At 39.0% G+C, this 19,373-nt stretch overlaps 1 long non-coding RNA gene across 5 annotated transcripts; it reads right to left on the reverse strand.

Moving 5' to 3' along the window:
* Positions 1 to 7,792: 7,792 nt before the first annotated feature.
* Positions 7,793 to 18,915, reverse strand: LOC143879946 (uncharacterized). Of its 5 annotated transcripts, none has more exons than XR_013251450.1 (4): positions 18,589 to 18,915; positions 18,417 to 18,487; positions 16,859 to 16,994; positions 7,793 to 8,123 (listed from the first exon to the last, which is right to left on the reverse strand). It is a non-coding gene; the product is annotated as an uncharacterized LOC143879946 (long non-coding RNA). The 5 variants fall into 5 exon arrangements; XR_013251451.1 differs by having other exon boundaries at positions 18,252 to 18,487; XR_013251449.1 differs by adding an exon at positions 17,601 to 17,672 and having other exon boundaries at positions 18,252 to 18,915.
* Between the last annotated feature and the right edge of the window lie 458 nt (positions 18,916 to 19,373).

Below are 19,373 nucleotides of genomic sequence, written 5' to 3' on the forward strand. Positions count from 1 at the left end.
CTTTTAGTGAGAGAGAGAGAGAGTTATTATTGTAGAAAATAAAGTGTCAACATCTATAAAGAATTATTATTTTAGAAAATAAAGTGTCAACATCGATAAAGTAGAAAGCAAAGCGTGCCTCCTTCCCAAAAGGAGATGAGAAGATATCCATTATAAGAAATTATATGAAATTAGGGTTACGAGCTTTCCTCTCTCAGCTCTCTCAAATCCAAAACTGAAAGTGGAACTATTTTGCATAAGTATTGAACGTTAGTATATATATATATATATATATATATATATATATATATATATATATATATATATATATATATATATATATATATATATATATATGAGAATAGAGTTCCTAAGGTGTCACCTCATATAGCTTATATGAGGTGGCGCGCACAAAATATAAGGGGCCCACATTTTTTGGGTGATCCAAACCACTTATTTGAAAGGCCCTTAGATGGATATGGTGCCTACAAAAAATCAGGTCCATAGGATCATCCTAACCCTTCCATTTGTGGAGGTTAAAAATAGGCAAATTTATGGAGGTTTATACCCATCCATTTCAACCTCCACAAATGGAATGGTTAGGGTGATCCTATAAACTTCATTTTTTGGGCACACCTTATCTATGTGAGGGTCTATCAAATGAATTATTTGGATCATCCAAACAAAGTAGGCCCCTTATGTTTTTATATGAGAATAGAGTTCCTAAGGTGTCACCTCATATAGCTTATATGAGGTGGCGCTCACAAAACATAAGGGGCTCAAATTTTTGGGGTGATCCAAACCACTTATTTGAAAGGCCCTTAGATGAATATGGTGCCTACAAAAAATCAGGTCCATAGGATTATCCTAACCCTTCCATTTATGGAGGTTAAAAATAGGCAAATTTATGGAGATTTATACCCATCCATTTCAACCTCCAGAAATGGAAGGGTTAGGATGATCCTATGAAGTTCATTTTTTGGGCACACCCTATCTATGTGAGGGCCTATCAAATGAATGCTTTGGATCATCCAAACAAAGTAGGCCCCTTATGTTTTTAAGCGCCACCTCATATAAGCTATATGAGGTAACACCTTAGGAACTTTACTCTCTCTCTCTCTCTCTCTCTCTCTCTCTCTCTTTTATATATATATATATATATATATATATATATATATATATATATATATATATATATATATATATATATATATATTGAGGAAAGTGAAGCTACACCGCCGGTGTAGCTAACTTAGCTACACCGCCGACTTAAAATACAATGGGCCCACATTGTTTTGGTGATCCAAAGAATTCATTTGATTGGCCCTCGTATAGATAGGGTGTCCACCAAAAATCAGCTCCATAGGATCATCCCAACCCTACGATTTGTGGATGCAAAAATGAACGTGTAAAAACCTTCAAAAATTTGTCCATTTTTGCCTCCACAGTTTGAAGGGTTGGGATGATCCTATGGAGCTGATTTTTGGTGGACACCCTATCTATGTGAGGGCCAATCAAATGAATGGTTTGGATAACCAAAACAATGTGGGCCCATTGTATTTTAAGCCGGCGGTGTAGCTTCACTTTCCTCATATATATATATATATATATATGTGTGTGTGTGTGTGTGTGTGTGTGAGAGAGAGAGAGAGAGTTAAGTGAAGCTACACATACGTGCAGCTAACTTAGCTACACCGACGGCTTAAAATATAGTGGGCCCACATTGTTTGGGTGATCCAAACCATTCATTTGATAGGCCCTCACATTGATAGGGTGTGCCCAAAAAGTCAGTTCCATTGGATGATCCCAACCCTTCAAACTGCGGAGGCAAAAATTGACAGATTTGTGAAGGTTTTTACACGTCCATTTTTTCCTCCACAAATCGTAGGGTTGGGATGATCCTATGGAGCCGATTTTTTGGGCACACCTTATCTATGTGAGGGCCCATTAAATGAATGTTTTGCATCACCGAAACAATGTGGGGCCTATTGTATTTTAAGGCGTCGGTGTAGCTAAGTTAGCTACACTTCTCTCTCTCTCTCTCTCTCTCTCTCTCTATATATATATATATATATATATATATATATATATATATGAGGAAAGTGTTGGTGAGCTTAAGCTCACCAAACTTATGGTGAGCTTAAGCACCCCAATCACATGAGTCCCACATTTTCTGTGGTGATCCAAACCATTCATTTGCAAGGCTCTATCATAGATAGGGTGTGTACCAAAAATCAGCTCCATAGGATCATCCTAACCCCTCAATTTGTGGAGGACAAAAATGGGCAGATTTGTGGACAAATAATGTCTGTCAATTTTGACCTCCACAAATGGATGGGTTAGGATGATCCTATGGAGCTGATTTTTGGTACACACCCCATCTATGTAAGGGCCTTTCGAATGAATGCTTTGGATCATCCTAACAAAGTAGCAACAATGTGATCGGGCGCTTAAGCTCACCATAAGTTTGGTGAGCTTAAGCTCACCAACACTTTCCTATATATATATATATATATATATATATATATATATATTTGAGGAATATGTTGGTGCGCTTAAATGGTTATAACGCCTTCCATTGGTTAACGAATGGGAGGCGTTATAACCACTTAAGCGCAAAAAAAAATGGTGCGCTTAAGCACACCAACTAGGGCTACAACAGGGTCGGGTTGGGCAGGGTTTTTCAAAACCCTAGCCCAACCCTGGATCCAATTATCTTGGCCCTAACCTTGAGTCAGGGCCAAAAGACCTCAACCCAAGGCCCGCCCTACAGGGCTCAGCGCGGCCCTGGCCCGCCCTGATTGGCCCTAATTGGGTCAGGCCGGGCCAGCCCTGATTGACCGTAGCGCAAATACATTGCTGTCCATAATATAAAAGCAAAATTTTATAAGGTGTGTGACTATACAATCCAGTGTTTTTCAAAAGTACAACCCACTTCATAGGATGATCGAACCGTTCATTTGTTGGGCCACAACATAAATAGGTTGTATCCCAAAATTCATTTTCATAAGATTATCTTAGCCATCCGATCTATAGACTTGAGGATTAGGATCATCCTATGAAGTGGGCCTTACAGTGTTTTTTTTTAAAACACTGGACTATATGGCCACACACCATATAAAATCTCTATAAAAGCTCTGGTTTATAGACCCATTACTAGTCGGATTTTTATAGCGTAAGGTGTCCGGACCTAATGGCACTTATTTTTTCAAAAAAAAAAGAAAAAAGTAGTGGAGGCAACCTTATTCGAAGATACAAGCCATTTGCCACAATATAAATAGGGCATGCCCCTAAAATCATGTAAATAGGATGATCTTAAGTTTTGTGGTTTGATAAGTCACATATACCGTAAAGTGTAAATAGGGTTGGGTTGGCCGGGGTCAGGGGTAAAGCGTGAAAAGGGTCGGGTCGGGTTGGCCCCAGGTATCAACCCTAAGCCCGACCCGACCCGACCCTGAGTCAGAGCCTAAAAAATAAACCCAAGCCCGCCCTCAGGGTTGGATTTTCCAACCCTGACCCTGTTCGGGCTCAGGGCTCACGGGGCCAAACTTGCACCCCTAACACCAACACCTCTCTCTCTCTCTCTCTCTCTCTCTCTCTTATATAACTCTCTCTTATATATAAGAGAGAGAGAGAGAGAGAGAGAGAGAGAGAAAATGGTTCCTACACATATGTGTAGATAAGTTATCTACACACTAGCTTAAAATACAGTGGGGGCCACATTATTTGGGTGATCCAAACCATTCATTTTTAAGGCCCTCACATAGATAGGGTGTCCATAAAAAATCAGATCCATAGGATCATCCTAACCATTCGAACTGTGGAGGCAAAAAATGGACTAATTTGTGAAGGTTTAAAGACGTCCATTTTACCTCCACAAATCGTAGGGTTGGGATGATCCTATGGATCTGATTTTTTGTAGACACCCTATCTATGTGAGGGCCTTTAAAATGGATGGCTTGGATCACCCAAACAATGTGAGCCCCCAATGGATTTTAAGCTAGTGTGTAGAGAACTCTCTACACATATGTGTAGGAACCGTTTTCTCATATATATATATACATATGAGGAAACTGTTGGTGAGCTTAAGCTCACCAAACTTATGGTGAGCTAGCTTGCCCAATCACATGGGGGCCCACTTTGTTAGGATGATCCAAACCATTCATTTGAAAGTCCCTTACATAGATGGGGGGTGTACCAAAAATCAGCTCCATAGGATCATCCTAACCCCTCCATTTGTGGAAGACAAAAATGGACAGACACAAATCTGCCCCATTTTTGTCCTCCACAAATGGAGGGGGTTAGGATGATCCTATGGAGCTGATTTTTGGTACACCCCATATCCATGATAAGGCCTTGCAAATGAATGGTTTGGATCACTCCCCAAAATGTGGGACCTATGTGATTGGGCAAGCTAGCTCACCATAAGTTTGGTGAGCTTAAGCTCACCAACAGTTTCCTCATATATATATATATATAAGAGAACGGTAGTGTAGATAAGTTATCTACACACAAGTGTAGATAAGTTATCTACACACTAGGTTAAAACACTATTAAAGTAGTGTTTGGAAGACCTAATAGGAGAATGAAATGACTGCAATAAGAACCCAGAAAAATGGCATGGGAAATTCCTTCAAGTTAAAAATACCACATATACAGATATTCTATTTTGTCAAATGAAAAAGCTGTCAAGATTAAAGAACCCAGATATGTGCCATGAGAATTATACTTATTGTGAAGACAACATTAGATATAAGTAAGATAACAATAGACAACATTAGATGCGCTCTAAGGACACTCAACTTTTGTTTCAGCAGGCCCACTTAACTGTCCATGTTTCAGCAGGCTTAACTGGCTCTTGTTGTTCCGACGGTTGGGCCAAACTTACCGTAAGTTGACGCTGGAATCATCAAATCTTACATTTAATAGTGTGATTTTTTTGTCGTCGAAACTACATGTAGGAAGGGCTGTTCAAACTACACAGGCAGGGCTGATTCACGTTCAAGGTCAAAAATTACTCATTGTTGGGTATTAAAATTACAGATTGATGTGATTCTAGGGAAAAAAAACTTTTGAATTATTTTTACATGGAAAATGAATTTATTAGTGCTTGTTAAACTCAGTTTTTTATGAAATCTCTTCCAAATTAATTTATTTTTAGTATTTCGAGGAAAACTACAAACCTATCTTACCATGGAATTTCAGCTTTTATGGAATATTCTTCTCCCTATATCCAAAGTATGCCTTTAACGCCAGATCAAAACAACATAATAAACCCACAAATATTACGAAATGAGAAGCACATCAAAACTCATTGGCTTAATAAAACCACTCTATGAGTGGTATGGGTCTCTCACTAATAAACATTGAGAAAGAGCACAACTCATCAAACCTAACTTAAGAAAGGCAAATCAAAGGTGGGAAGGTCAATCAACTTGTAAAATTCTAAATTTCCACATGCCTACTGATAAACCAAAAGCAGAAGCAACCACGAAACCACAAAGGTTGGAAGGTCAATCAACTAGTAAGAACCCCATGCATCGATGCACGGGACAACAAAGAAGAAAGAGAATGGAATTATGCTACAATAAAAAAAATATCAAAACTCTTAAAATCAATCAAATTTGCATCTCAATTAATTTGATCTCAATTAAATAATTGTAGCGCAGAACTGATGCGTAACACCCTAACAGCCACCCCCCCCCCCCCCCCAAACAACAACACACCCCACGCCAAAAAAAAAAGAAAAAAGAAAAGAAAAACGTAAGTGTTTCAAAAATCACAGATTAGATAGCATGTAAGATTAGACTGTAGAATACCTACTTTTATTATGATAGTTGATCATTATGCCTCCCAGAGTTTGTACCTTCGGCTGGGCCGCCGTCCTTGGCCGGATTCAAACGATAGAGTTCCTAAGAAAGCGGAAGATAATGATAGTTTATCATTGCGCCTTGTGCATGGCAGAGAGAGAATCGGTCGACCATATATTCATACATTGCAAACTATCGATGGAGGTGTGGAGTAGTATCTTAAGAAGGTTTGAAATGTCTTGGGTTTTTCCCTCCAAGCTTTTAGATCTCTTGGAGAGTTGGTCTATGGTCCCAAAGAAGAAGACAGGTTAAGTTCTCTAGAATGTCTCTCTTCTAGCAACCACGTTGGTGCTATGGAAAGAGAGCAATGCTAGAGTATTCATAGGAGTAGCAAACTCTCCATCCTTCTTGTTCGTTAAAGTGATTGCTCTATATCATGGGTGAGGATCCTCCCTTCTTTAGGTTTGTATCTGCCTTTGACCTATGGGAGGGATGGAAGGAAATTTGCGCTAGTGTAGAGCAACGCCCTATGATTGTTCAAGAAAAAAATTCCCGACTTAGGGCCCCACAGTAGAGGTTGATACTAACCGAACTTTCTAAATTATCCCTTATCAGGTGCTCGTACTCTCCAGGGTTGAGTTAGGGCGGTAGCCCATGAGCTAGTTGGGCTTCCAGATCCTGTATATGCGAAAAGAGCTCCACTTCCACATGCGCGTTTTACGCTCAATAATTGGAAAGGGCTGCATCCTCCGTTGGGAAAGGTTCAAGGAGAAGGTTGAGGCAAAAGGAGTTCAACTTGAGCTTGATTCCAAGGAATCAAGACCTAAACAGATACGAGCCGCCGACCCAAAGGTTTCTAAAGCTAAACTTTGATAGATCAAGCCTGGCAACCCAAGACCGGCGGGTAATGGAGGTGTTCTAAGGAGCACAAGGGGAGATGTCATTTGGGCCTTTGTAGGGCCTAGCTTATTGGGATTCAGATGCAAGCGAGGCAGAGGTCCAAGCTGTTTATCAGAGGATAAAATGCTTAGAAAAAGATTGCTTGGATAGGGTGGTAATGAAGGGAGATTACCTAAATGTCATCCGATGGCTTAGAGGCTCCCTCGTCTCCCCTTGGAGATTCATACAGTTCTTCAATGAGATTCAAGGCCGAGTGGAAGGGTCATCGATCGTCTTCAATCATGTACATTGGTCCGCCAATAGTATGGCGGATAAACTAGCTAGGGATGGTGAAGACAAGCCGGGTTTGGAAATGTTCGATTTCCTACCCCCTGACTGTTTTTTCTTTCTTGCTCTTCATGTTCTGTATTTTGACTCTGTTTTTCCCTTGTATTGCTTGGATTGACCATCTCGGTCTTTCCTTTGGTTTTTTAATGAAAAATCGCTATCGCTCAAAAAAAACAAAAAAAACCTGCTTTTATGATTCAAGTTCTACAATTTAAAGTCCAAATAAGAAAAATGATATATAGTGTGGGAGAGAGATAGGCTAAACAACTTCCACATTAAAGTACAATGAAAAAGTATACAAACAATAGTGCTTCAAGCAGAATCAAAGCCTTATTTTCTGTGATATCTCATATTTGTCATCAACTATACCTTACACTTGCTTTGTAGAAAATATAAAGTGAATTCACTGCTCGAGAAAAGAAGAGATACTTCACCCATCTGCCTCCAAATAGCCAATTCAAAAATTAGAAGAACTGCAAGGGATGCTCATTCAAAAATTAGAAGAACCCTGTGAGATGCATGGGGGGCAAAGAAGAAGTAAATAAATAATAAAAAGATAGGATTTGCTATGGACCATCGCATAAGGCATTCAATGGACTGGTTGTTGCATGAGAGAGCAGCCACCTCAGATGATTTAAATAACTAAGACAAAATCTGTTGAGAAGTAAGCCTATGTGGCTGCTCTCTCTTGCAACAGCCGGTCTGCAAAATGCCTTCTGCGATGGTCCCTAGCAAATCCCTAAAAAGATATATTAAAAGTTAAAACAATTCGGAAAGGGAAAAAAATAAAAGTTGAACTTCTGCTTGCTCATATTTTTCATTGGCAAAATATGTTTACACATCATATAATAAGTCTAAAAAATAGGGGATCTTACATTTACATCAGAGCAGAAAATAAAGTGAGGGAATGTTATAGAAGGATCAAAAATTAGATTCCACTCTGTCTATAAGAAAATGCATTCACATCATGCTGCTACGGTTAGGAATGACTTCCATCTTGATGTGTAATAACCACATCTTTCCGAATAACATACTTCCTCCCTTAGCCAAGAAGGAAGCTATTTTTTAATCCTTTTGATAATAGTCAGCACCCATCACTATGGTATCCTGTGAAATACATTTGCAATTTATTTTTAAATAGAGCAGCTTGGAGTTGATTATTAAAAAAAAATGTATCCGCTGCCTCACCATCTTCCATCAAAATAAAGAGATAAAGCCAACAAAATACTTTTATAGACCTAGGCACAGCAACTCTTAAAAATATCTTCAAAATGGATCTAAGCATAACAGTATTGAATTTCAAGCAAGAATATGCAAGAAAAAATGAACAGCTCCGAAAAAAATTGAAACATCAGATACAAAATTGCCATGGAAACAGACATAGGAGATGGATATGGTCGTGAATAACAAATAATTCCTCCAAAAGAACCTATAATATGCAGATATTGAATGGGAATGGGATAGCATGGGAATGGCTTTTACAAATAGATTGAAGTATTGAATACAGGTATATTACTAATTTTTACCTATCTAGGTATCATAATAAGAAAGCCCATTGGTGAGTATAGGCACAAGGGATGAGTCAAATAATAATGGATTACAGAGCAGAACTTTATTACATGCTGACCATATTGCTTTGGTAACAAAATAAAAAAAATTTAGTGATCAATTAACTTTCAAAGGCAGAAAACCAGTTCACAAGTGCAGAAACACAGTCATAGCTGTCAGCACCTATTCATTCTCAAAAGCATCCCGAGCATATTGCTTTGGTAACAAAGCTAAAAAAAAATTAGTGATCTATTAACGGTAAAAAACACATGCTCAAGCTAAAAATAAAGAGGAAAGTAAATTTGGTAGGCAAGATATTTAAAAAAAAAATTCAACCTCAGTTACAATCAGTTCCATTTCCAATCCGTTAATTAAAGCTTTTTTCCTTATTCAGTCATTCACTTTCAGTTTTAAAGAAGAAAATAGTCAATTGAAATTTTGGCTACTAGCAAAGAAGAGAAAACAGTGACCATCAAAGAGCAATAAAATAGGAAAAGAGGGTGTGAATAGCAACAGCATATTAATATCTTGATAGGGATTGAGTCAATGATTAGCCATTAAGATATTAAATATACTAAACCATCTCAGATCTCAAGGTGAAATCGACGGTGGATGATAGACAATACACTGAACTATGGCTGCCTTAAGAACCCATAATGGAAATGAGGGTACCAATAGCAACACGCAATAATCTATCCAACAGGATATCGTACCATGCACATGGAATATGATCCATGTCCTGGTCCTCTGCTTCAAAGAACTGACACTCGGATATACATCTTTCACCTTGATATGATTTCCTTCTACCTAAAAAATACCAAAGGCTTATTGCTTTAGCTTTATGTGGTCATCCCAGGTTCTTCAATGGTCATATAAATTCACTTCATTGATTCTTTAATGTTTATAAAGTCAGTCTGTTGGAGAAAATTCAGTAAAACAAAGGAAAGAAGAAATGAATTTATTGAAAGGTGCAACAAATAGTGGAAGTCCTATCTTTCCTGCTGAAAGGTCATCACAGACCAAGAGACCGTAATCCATGATCCCCTCTGCTTCCAAGAATTGTCTGAATGTATCCTATAAACAGCCGGAAAGAAAAAACAGATATGGTATATCTTATATGCTGATAAATTAACCAGATATGGTCTATTTTTTATGCAAATAAATTCAGTTGTTCCCACAAAAAAAGAACAGAAAAGAAGTGACCCTAAAACAAAAACCCAAAACAACTATGTACAGAAGGAGGACTGGACTACTACTTCTTGAGCGTATTCAACTCTCACCCCCCTTGTCCATCCACTATTTCTTTTTCCCTTTTCTCCCGCTGGTCCCTTTCTTCCATACCAAAAAACATCTTCTTCGTCGCAACTAAGTTTTCGTCATAACCAATCCCAAACACATTACTCATTGACAGCAACTCATCAAACTCATCTGACCGAACCTCCTCCTCCTTTTTTAAAGTTCTGGCCTCCTCTGAGTTCACCTCAACCTCCTTCCCTTTAGACTCTTCCTTTTGAGCAAGACGTGTACGGACCAACTGACTAACCTCCACATTTAGAGAATCCCTAGAAACCTTTGACTCCTCATCTGGAGCCAGAGCAGGCAATACCACTTCTGAGTTCTCGATCACCATCTGCACTTCCCATATCAGACGCCTCTCTCTACGCTCCTTTTCCAGAGCCTCCTTGAAATGAGGAAGCTTGTAGACTGGAACACATATTTCTTTTACATCTCGCTTTCCAGTCAACCTAAAGAATTCCTCCGCGTTCTCCCTTGCTTCTTTTTTGAATTGTTTCTACTCCTTCCATATAGCCATGGATCTTTCTCTGGGAGTCGGAGACTCTTCAGACCAAGGTCTTTTTTGGCCTGACAGCCTCTACTCCTTCCAGAGAGACTACTCTTCTTTCCTTTTCCTATCTCTTTCCTCTCCATCCCCAGACGAAGAGGAGTCACGAGGTTTGTCGTAATTTTACAGCATTCTCTGGATTTCTCAAACAAGAGTTTTTTTCTTCTTCTCCTCCCTTGCAAAATGACCCTGAAGCTTCCTTTTAAAAAAAGAAAAAAGAAAGGCCGCCGCTCGTAGCTAATAAATATTTCTCTATTTTCTGACCCCTACACATGGAGCTAGGTTTTCCAACGCGAAGGCTTTTCTGCTTCCCCTTAGGTTTGACACACTTCCTTGGAGATTGATCTCTATCGGTTAGCGCTATTTTTAATTTCCCAACATCCCTTTTGTAGCCATCATTAACACTATTTTTTAATTGCTTTGATACCGATGCTTCCGCCGACTGCAAGTCTATTCCGTCAGCCACACGATTTCAATTGACCTTCCCCCCAAAGCCAAGTGTCCTCGTATTAAATGTACTATGATCATTTACCTGCCCACACCGTCCTTTCCTACCTCGGGATGTCGACTTCCTTGCTCCCGCCCACCTGACTTTCCTTTTTGTGAGCGATTCAAATTCCAAAGAGGGTTCAAGCAACGGCTCTCTGTCCTTTGGATTACCCTTAGCAGAATTTTTTTTCCATCATTTTTCGAAAAAAAGATTTTCCCTCGGCATTGAACCACCTGAGATCCGATAGCTGAAATCCTCAGGCGATATTGGTTTTTCCTTAGCTGTTAACTCTATAGTGTTCTGCCAGTTCCCATTAATGAGTGCTTCTTCAGCCACAGCTTTAACTCCCACCAAATAGGAGATAGACTCCACCTTAAGGCTATAAAAGGCACCAGACATTTCCACATAGAAGTGAAAACTTTAGCAGTGATCGTGATGCCAAGTAAGTTGGACCTCGAGAACGTGCCCAAAATACTCCCCCAGGGCCACCACTGTAGAGGATGTCCATGCATGAAGAGGGATATCATAGAATCTAATCCAGATAGACCTTGCACCATTGTTAAATGCGGGGAACCAAGGCTAAAGCGAGAGGAGATAACCGCCCAGAGCATCACCTCCTCTACGCAAGATTGAAGAAGCTTGCGGTTCCGAATCAAAACTGAAAAGCATCATGGTAGGGCTCAGAATAAAGGGTTTCTTTAACTGAGGTAGACCCCACAATCTTTTAGCCCAAACCCAGACCTCTTCCAGGAGCCATGAACTACTTTTCATACTTCCCAACAAGCAGCTTTTGAGGGCCAACCTGCGATCCACCACCTGTTCCGACGGTACTTCAATCTCCGAAAATCTTTTAGACTCAGATTCCAGAGTAAAATCGGCCTTATCTACTCTGGGGAGCCCGGCCCTACCAGATACTTTTGCCTTTTTTTGCCAACGAACATTTTCTGCAATAACTACGCATCCCAAAACTATTGTATTCCAAGCATTTCCGGTCACTTTCAACCTTGGTGGGAGAGAAGTGCCTCCTGAATCCTTCCAATCTTCTTCCCAGATTTCTCCTCAATCCGGAGTCAAGACTTCTAAAGAAAGCATCTCCCTCCTCTAATCTCTCAGGGGTTCTAGGGTAAGACCTTGGGGAGGACCAGTGGGATCCGATATCACTTCTAATTAAGACACTAATGGATCCAATATAGAAAGTCAGAAATGAAGGGTCAATGATTTAGTGATGCACTAGTTTCTAGTGAAGACATTGATGGATCCAATATAGAAAGTCAGAAATTAGGTGCATAAATGTAGATTGAACACTACCAAGAGTGCAAGTGGCATTCTGTAATTTATAATTTTAGAAACAGCACACAGGTCAGTGTGTGTGTGTGTAAATATATAATGCACCAAGTAAATGGTCGGGTTGCCCGATACCTCAACCAGACCCAACCCGATTTTCAGTCAGGTTATAAATTCCCAACACCCAACCCGGAAAAATTCAACCCAACACGCCCAAAAATCTGGTTGAACCCGACCCAAGGTGCACCCCTAAAAGCCACAATGTGGTACCCAACACACTACTACTTCTACATTGTTGAATTGACAACAATAGTGGTATGTCCATTCATATCCATGATACCACCTGCACTAGTACAACAGCATTAATATCTGAACTTCAAATAAAAGCAAGAACCAACAAGGCATTGTAAGCAAAATAATCAAATTTCAGCAAAGAGAAAACAGAAAAAGCTTTGTATATATAAATACAAAAATAAATGCTCTCTATAACTGAAAAAAAAAAAATCTCTTGGCCAATAATTCAGCTTGCTATGTATCACCAATGTTCTAGATTTTTGCCACAGTAACAATGATATCATTGCATTAGTTCCATTATCAAGTATCAGAAGCTTCTTATTTTCAAGATAGAGACCCTATAACCCAAATTGTAAAACGGAGGCAATGCAGGAAGGAAAGAAGACAAAAGAGCAGCTGACAGAAGAATTAGCATAAGAGAGAGGGGAAATCTGAACGAAACCCTCAATCTGAAAACATAGAAAACAAAAAAGAAAACCCTCACATTTCGTTATTGCGAAATGGAGGCAATCCCAGTGAAGGAAAGGTTGGTGGAACTCAAAACAAATGACTACAAAGAAAGGATTAAGTGGCGCGTTCGTGACAGAGAAATAAAAGGTTGGAGACCAGGTTCCACGGCATAAACTCTCCTGGAAAATTTCATTCTTGTTGGACCCTGGAATTTCTTTTTTTCGTAAAATATTTTTTCCTGAATTTTTTCCCCCATTTCCAAACAATAGCCTGGGCATTCTTGGCAACCGAGAAAATTATTTTATGAAATATTCCTGGGCCCAATTGTGTGCGAGAGAGCTCGAGAATGAGGGGAGGAGGAGACATGAGGTGTAGTGGTGGGAGTGGGAGTGCACGACAAATCCTTACAATACAATTAAAAAAATGGGAGTTGCTAGTCACTTTTGCAAAAAGACATATCGCGCCCTACTTTTGCATGTAATGATAGCCGGGGTGGCAATGGCTTTCTACATAAGTGGCTAGCAATTCCTATATATATAATATGAGAAAACATTTCCTACACACTTGTGTAGATAAGTTACCTACACACTAGCTTAAAATACAGTGGGGGCCCACATTGTTTGGGTGATCCAAACCATTCATTTGAATGGTCCTCACAGAGATAGGGTGTCCACAAAAAATCAGATCCATAGGATCATCCCAACCCTACGATTTGTAGAGGTAAAATGGACGTGTATAAACCTTCACAAATTAGTTCATTTTTTGCCTCCATAGTTTGAATGGTTGGGATGATCCTATGGATCTGATTTTTTGTGGACACCCTATCTCTGTGAGGACCATTCAAATGAATGGTTTGGATCACCCAAACAATGTGGGCCCCCACTGTATTTTAAGCTAGTGTGTAGGTAACTTACCTACACAATTGTGTAGGAAATGTTCTCTCTCTCTCTCTCTCTCTCTCTCTCTCTCTCTCTCTCTCTCTCTCTCTCTCTATATATATATATATATATATATATATATATATATATATATATGAGGAAAGTGTTTCTACTCCGTCCCCTAGATAAGCTTATCTACTCCTCCCTTTAAAAAAATACAGTGGGCCCACGCTGTTTGGATGATCCAAAGCATTCATTTGATAGGTCTTAACATGGATAGGGTGTGCCCAAAAAATCAGCACCAAAGGGTCATCCTAGCCCTTCGTTTTGTAGTGCCTTGTGGTGCCCAGAATGGACACATATAAACGTCCACGTTTATATGCGTCCATTTTGGACACGGTGTGCCCAACAAAACGAAGGGCTAGGATGACCCTTTGGTGCTGATTTTTTGGGCACACCCTATCTATGTTAAGACCTATCAAATGAATGCTTTGGATCATCCAAACAGCGTGGGCCCACTGTATTTTTTTAAAGGGAGGAGTAGATAAGCTTATCTAGGGGACCGAGTAGAAACACTTTCCTCTATATATATATATATATATATATATATATATATATATATATAGAAAACTGTTGGTGAGCTTAAGCGCACCACTTTTTTGGTGCGCTTAAGTTGTTATAACGAATCAAGCTTAGGCAATCCCGGTCCGGCGGGTATTGGCAGGGTTTTGTGGGATGATAAGGGTGAGATGTTATAGTCTTTTGCTGGGCCTATTGGGATAGCTGATTCGAATGAGGCGGAAGTGAGGGCTGCGTATCAAGGTATTAAGTATTTGGATGGGGAGATTCTGAATAATGTTATAGTGGAGGGTGATTCCATTAATGTTATCCGTTGGTTGTCTGCTTCCCATAAGGTTCCGTGGAGGTTTGCGGATTTTTTTAATGAATTATTAGATATCATCGGAGAGTCTCATATTGAGTTCAATCATGTAAGGAGATCGGGTAATGGAGTAGCAGATTCTCAAGCTAGGAGAGGGGTTGGTTTGGAGTCATTGGAGAAATTTGATTTTCTTCCTCCTTGAGGGCGTATTGCCCCTTTTGTTTGTTCTATTTTTCTTTTCTTTGTATATTCTGTTCGTCTCGGTCTTTTTTAATGAATTCTACCATTCAAAAAAAAAAAAAAAAAAAGCCTCCCATTGGTGAGCTTAAGCGGGACCCAAACATTTAAACAAATTGGAGGCGTTATAACAACTTAAGCGCACCAAAAAATGGTGAGCTTAAGGGCACCAACAGCTCTCTCTCTCTCTCTCTCTCTCTCTCTCTCTCTCTCTCTCTCTCACACACACACACACACACTAGTAAAACAACCCGTGTGATGCACGGGACAACAAAAAAAAAGTAAATAATTAATAAAAAGAATAAAAGCAAACTCATAAGGAAAAAAAACTAAAAACCATCTCCAAAAAAAGGAAAAAAACTAAAAAGAACCATAAAGAACAAAAAATAAAGAAATATTAGGAGAAAGCGCAGAGAGAACCCGGAAAGAAAACAATAATCTCAGGCAGAATGTCACCAAAATTGAAAGGGCATTATCATACAAAACTATATCTTATCGACATTTATATGCGAATAAGATGTTTGAGGTATATGATACAAAAAGCGATAAATTAAAAATATGTAGAACCAATAAGGAAAAAAAGGACCAAAAAATAAAGGGAGATGATATTTACGCCCCCTCCATGGATATATGCGCCCGTTTTTACCCAAAAATTGTAAAAATATACCATTTTTATATGGAATCAATCTTTTTTGGATAAAAGTATCGCAAAATTATACCATAATCTCTTAATAATGACACTAAAAATTTAGGGTTCCTAAAATATTCTCTCTCAGCATTGATAGTTTTATACACCCTTCTGCTTATTCTCATACTCCAATTGCCAAGAGAAATACAAAAAAAGAAGAAAAAAATTGAAATAGAAGATTTCTTATTCAACAGCCAACTAATAACAAAAGATCCAACAACTAACAAACCTCCAAAACTTCTATATTTAAGAAAGGAGAAGCAAACAATCTAACAAAACACAACTTGAGAATCGGTCAGGAGGCCGAACGTGGACCTGCCAATGTAAGAACTTCGCCATATGTTGTCACTTTATATACCTGGGGGCCGAACTCAATCTTAAGAAGCGCATCATTGACCTTCATGTCATGTTTAGCAAGGCCACACACATTGCACACAGCTTCCACCCTATTTTTCAGTCCAGAGTAATTTTATTTTATTTTGAATCGTAAGGTCCATAGTAATTTTCAATGGGAAGCTTGCACTCAGCACTGGCAATCAATGTTGGAGAGTTACTAGCAGTTAAAATTATTTGCATCTCATTGTAGTTAGTCCATTCATCAAAAGGTTTCATCTAGTTTCCATACATTGCATCAAAAATAGTTATCTGGTCATGGTAAATACAAATTGTCTTGGGTGAGCAACAGTAGTTAAAGACAACCATGGTCTCTACCAACCTCATAAGAACTAATACAATATTGACAATGTAAAATTCTATGACTACAACAGTGGTTGTAAGTCAAATCTTATCCCTTCATAAAAGGAATTTATAATCATGAGATTCTTACTAAGAACCTGATGAAGTTATAAATTGAGATATTGAGATACTTACTATGAAGCGGATGAAGTTCAACCAATAATGGCCAATAATTATTGTGATGTGTATGACCTAAATCAAGGCAGCAGGTGGACTTTTTTGTATGGCCTCCAACCCATGACATGCAATCTCATATGCTTCTAATCATCTAATTTACCTCCTACCTCAACAATCCACTTATCTCAAAAGAAGAAAAAAACCCAAACCATATAATTTGCAATATCCACACACCTTCACAAATTAAAAGATGCAGGGATAAAGCATACAAAAGACTAAAATAAGTGGATTTGTTTATATTTGATTGTTGCCTGTGCTGAAATTGCCGAACTTAAAAGGCTGCATTAGTACCAAAAAGGAGGCTTTATTTGCTTGGGAAGTGAAATGAGAACGGGCACCTCGGTAACTCGGAAGCCGTGGGATTCAATTTGGAGCTTTCTTGTCTCTTGTTGAAGCTGCATATATCCATCTTCATATGGTCTCCCACTCTCAATAAATGTGAATGCCCATGCATTCTAGATGTGAGAAACGACTCTGAAATGAAGGCAAGAACAGTGTTAGTGAAAAGATGGAATTATATAGAAATAAAGTCTATAAAGGTATAGATATATTCCCAATCTTGAAGTTTGGATTCATAATCAGAGGTCGGCCAAACAAAGTGGTTCGACCAAGGTTTTTATTTTATTTTTTAGACTCATAGTCAGAGGTCGGCCAAACAAAGTGGTTCGACCAAGTTCTTAGCAAGTCAGCAAGTTCTTGAACATCGGTATCTCTAGATCTATAAATACAAAAAAGTATAAGACCTAGTGGGCATTCAATATATAGATCTTGTTTGGATTCTTGGGATTATTTGGAGGCAAGAGATGGAAGAGGGTGGAAGGTCTTAAAGAAGCCAACTGGCCTCATAAACAAAATAAATGGCCTCAAAGGCAGTACACTGCAATATATAATTTAAATTGTTCATGTAGTTACAAAAATACAATTTGCAAACAGTCAGACAAAATAGCCTTTAACTGTTACTATTGCCTGCTAAGAATTAGGCCTTGTTTGTTTTGGATTTTCATAACCGAAACATCAATTCTGGACTCACAATCAGTTCACAAAATCCAAAACAGGTAAAACATGACATTCTGAACTCACAGTCTGTCCACAGAATCCAAATCGTCCTTTATATCGTAAAGAGCCAAGATCCAATATTTGTGTTAAGGTCAACTGAATACCCAAAGAAAGATAGAGCGCATTATGCACAGTATCAAGACATGAATGAATAATGATAACTAATAATACGCTCGAGCGTACCAAGCTTATGGTACGCTCGAGTGCCCAATCACATGGGTCCCACATTTTTTGTGGTGATCCAAAGCATTCCTTTGCAAGGCTCTATCATAGATAGGGTGTGTACCAAAAATCAGCTCCATTGAATCATCCTAACCCCTCCAAAAGTGGTGGGAAAAAATGGGCAGATTTGTGGACAAACAGTGTCTGTCCATTTTGACCTCCACAAATGGATGGGTTAGGATGATCCTATGGAGCTGATTTTTGGTACACACCCCATCTATGTAAGGGCCTTTCAAATGAATGCTTTGGATCATCCTAACAAAGTGGGCCCACATGTGATTGGGCACTCGAGCGTACCATAAGCTTGGTACACTCGAGCGTACAATCCTTTTCCTCAACTAATAAACATATTTGAGAAGCAGCAATAATAAGAACACAATGCTTTTGATTATAATAATTTATAAAAAGCAGGAAGAATGACATGGATTAACTATCAAAAAATGTGAACCTTACAATCATTTTCAGCCCGAAGTAACACTAATGACTCGATCGGATTCCCAAAATGATACCTCAGGAGCGCGATCGATCCAAAACAAACGGAGAAAAGAAGCAAAAGCTTAAAGAAAATAATTCAAAAACTAATAAATGAAGCAATAGAGTTCACCAACTGCTACTGACCAAACCATACTCCTAAAAATAAAAGCATTAATTGCAGGAGCTCTTATATACTTGTTTGAAATTTCTTCAGTCTGATCAAAGAAAGAGAGAAAATCAGCTCACAATGCAATCAATTTGAAGGATGAGGAAAGTAAGGTACATTTAAGGAATAAGAATCCATGTAGAAATTCACCTGGAATCTGTTAGGGTAAATGAAGTCTGATATCAATTCAACGTAATTGCATTTCGAGGTCCTTGCAGGACCTCTGTTTAATTAATCTATGACTGGAGATCGACGCAGATGGTTAACACCTGCCTATTAGGGTTCCGTTTTGGTTAGGGCTTGCCGAGAGAGACAGAGAGAGACGTGGAGAAGACGTAATCCCGAAAATGATGCATAGAACAGCGAAGTAGACAAGTTATGTCCATGAACAGTAAAAAACCCTTTCTCTTTATTATAATAGATAGATAATCTACACACTAGCTTAAAATACAGTTGAGGGCATATTATTTGGGTGATCGAAACAGCCCTCACATAGATAGGGTTAGACCTGGCAAAAGCGACCCGTGCCCGCGGGTCGATCCGACCCACCCGCAAATTTGCGGGCACGGGTCTAAGTTTTAGTGACCCGTGAGAAACTAACCCGTGGGTGACCCAACCAGCAAAAACATGGGTCGGGTCGGGTCAACCCGCGGGCACCCGCATTTTTACATATTTTTTAATTTTTCTTCGGAATGTTATCAGCACTACTATTTTTTCCGAGAGAACTCCTCACTTTATAAAAAGTACGGTATGGCCCGCACCATAGGATTATCCAAACCGTCCATTAGATGGGCCATAGCTTAAATAGGTTATGCCCCAAAATTATTTCCATTTGGTTGATTCTAACCCTCCGATCTATAGAGGGTTAGGATCAACCCTCTAACATTCAGATTGGAGAGTTAGGATCATCCTATGAAAATGATTTTTGGAGCATA

This window comes from Tasmannia lanceolata, unplaced genomic scaffold (genome assembly GCF_043159265.1).
Source record: "Tasmannia lanceolata isolate RefF3 unplaced genomic scaffold, GAP_Taslan_0.1 ptg000006l, whole genome shotgun sequence".
NCBI classification, from domain to species: domain Eukaryota; kingdom Viridiplantae; phylum Streptophyta; class Magnoliopsida; order Canellales; family Winteraceae; genus Tasmannia; species Tasmannia lanceolata.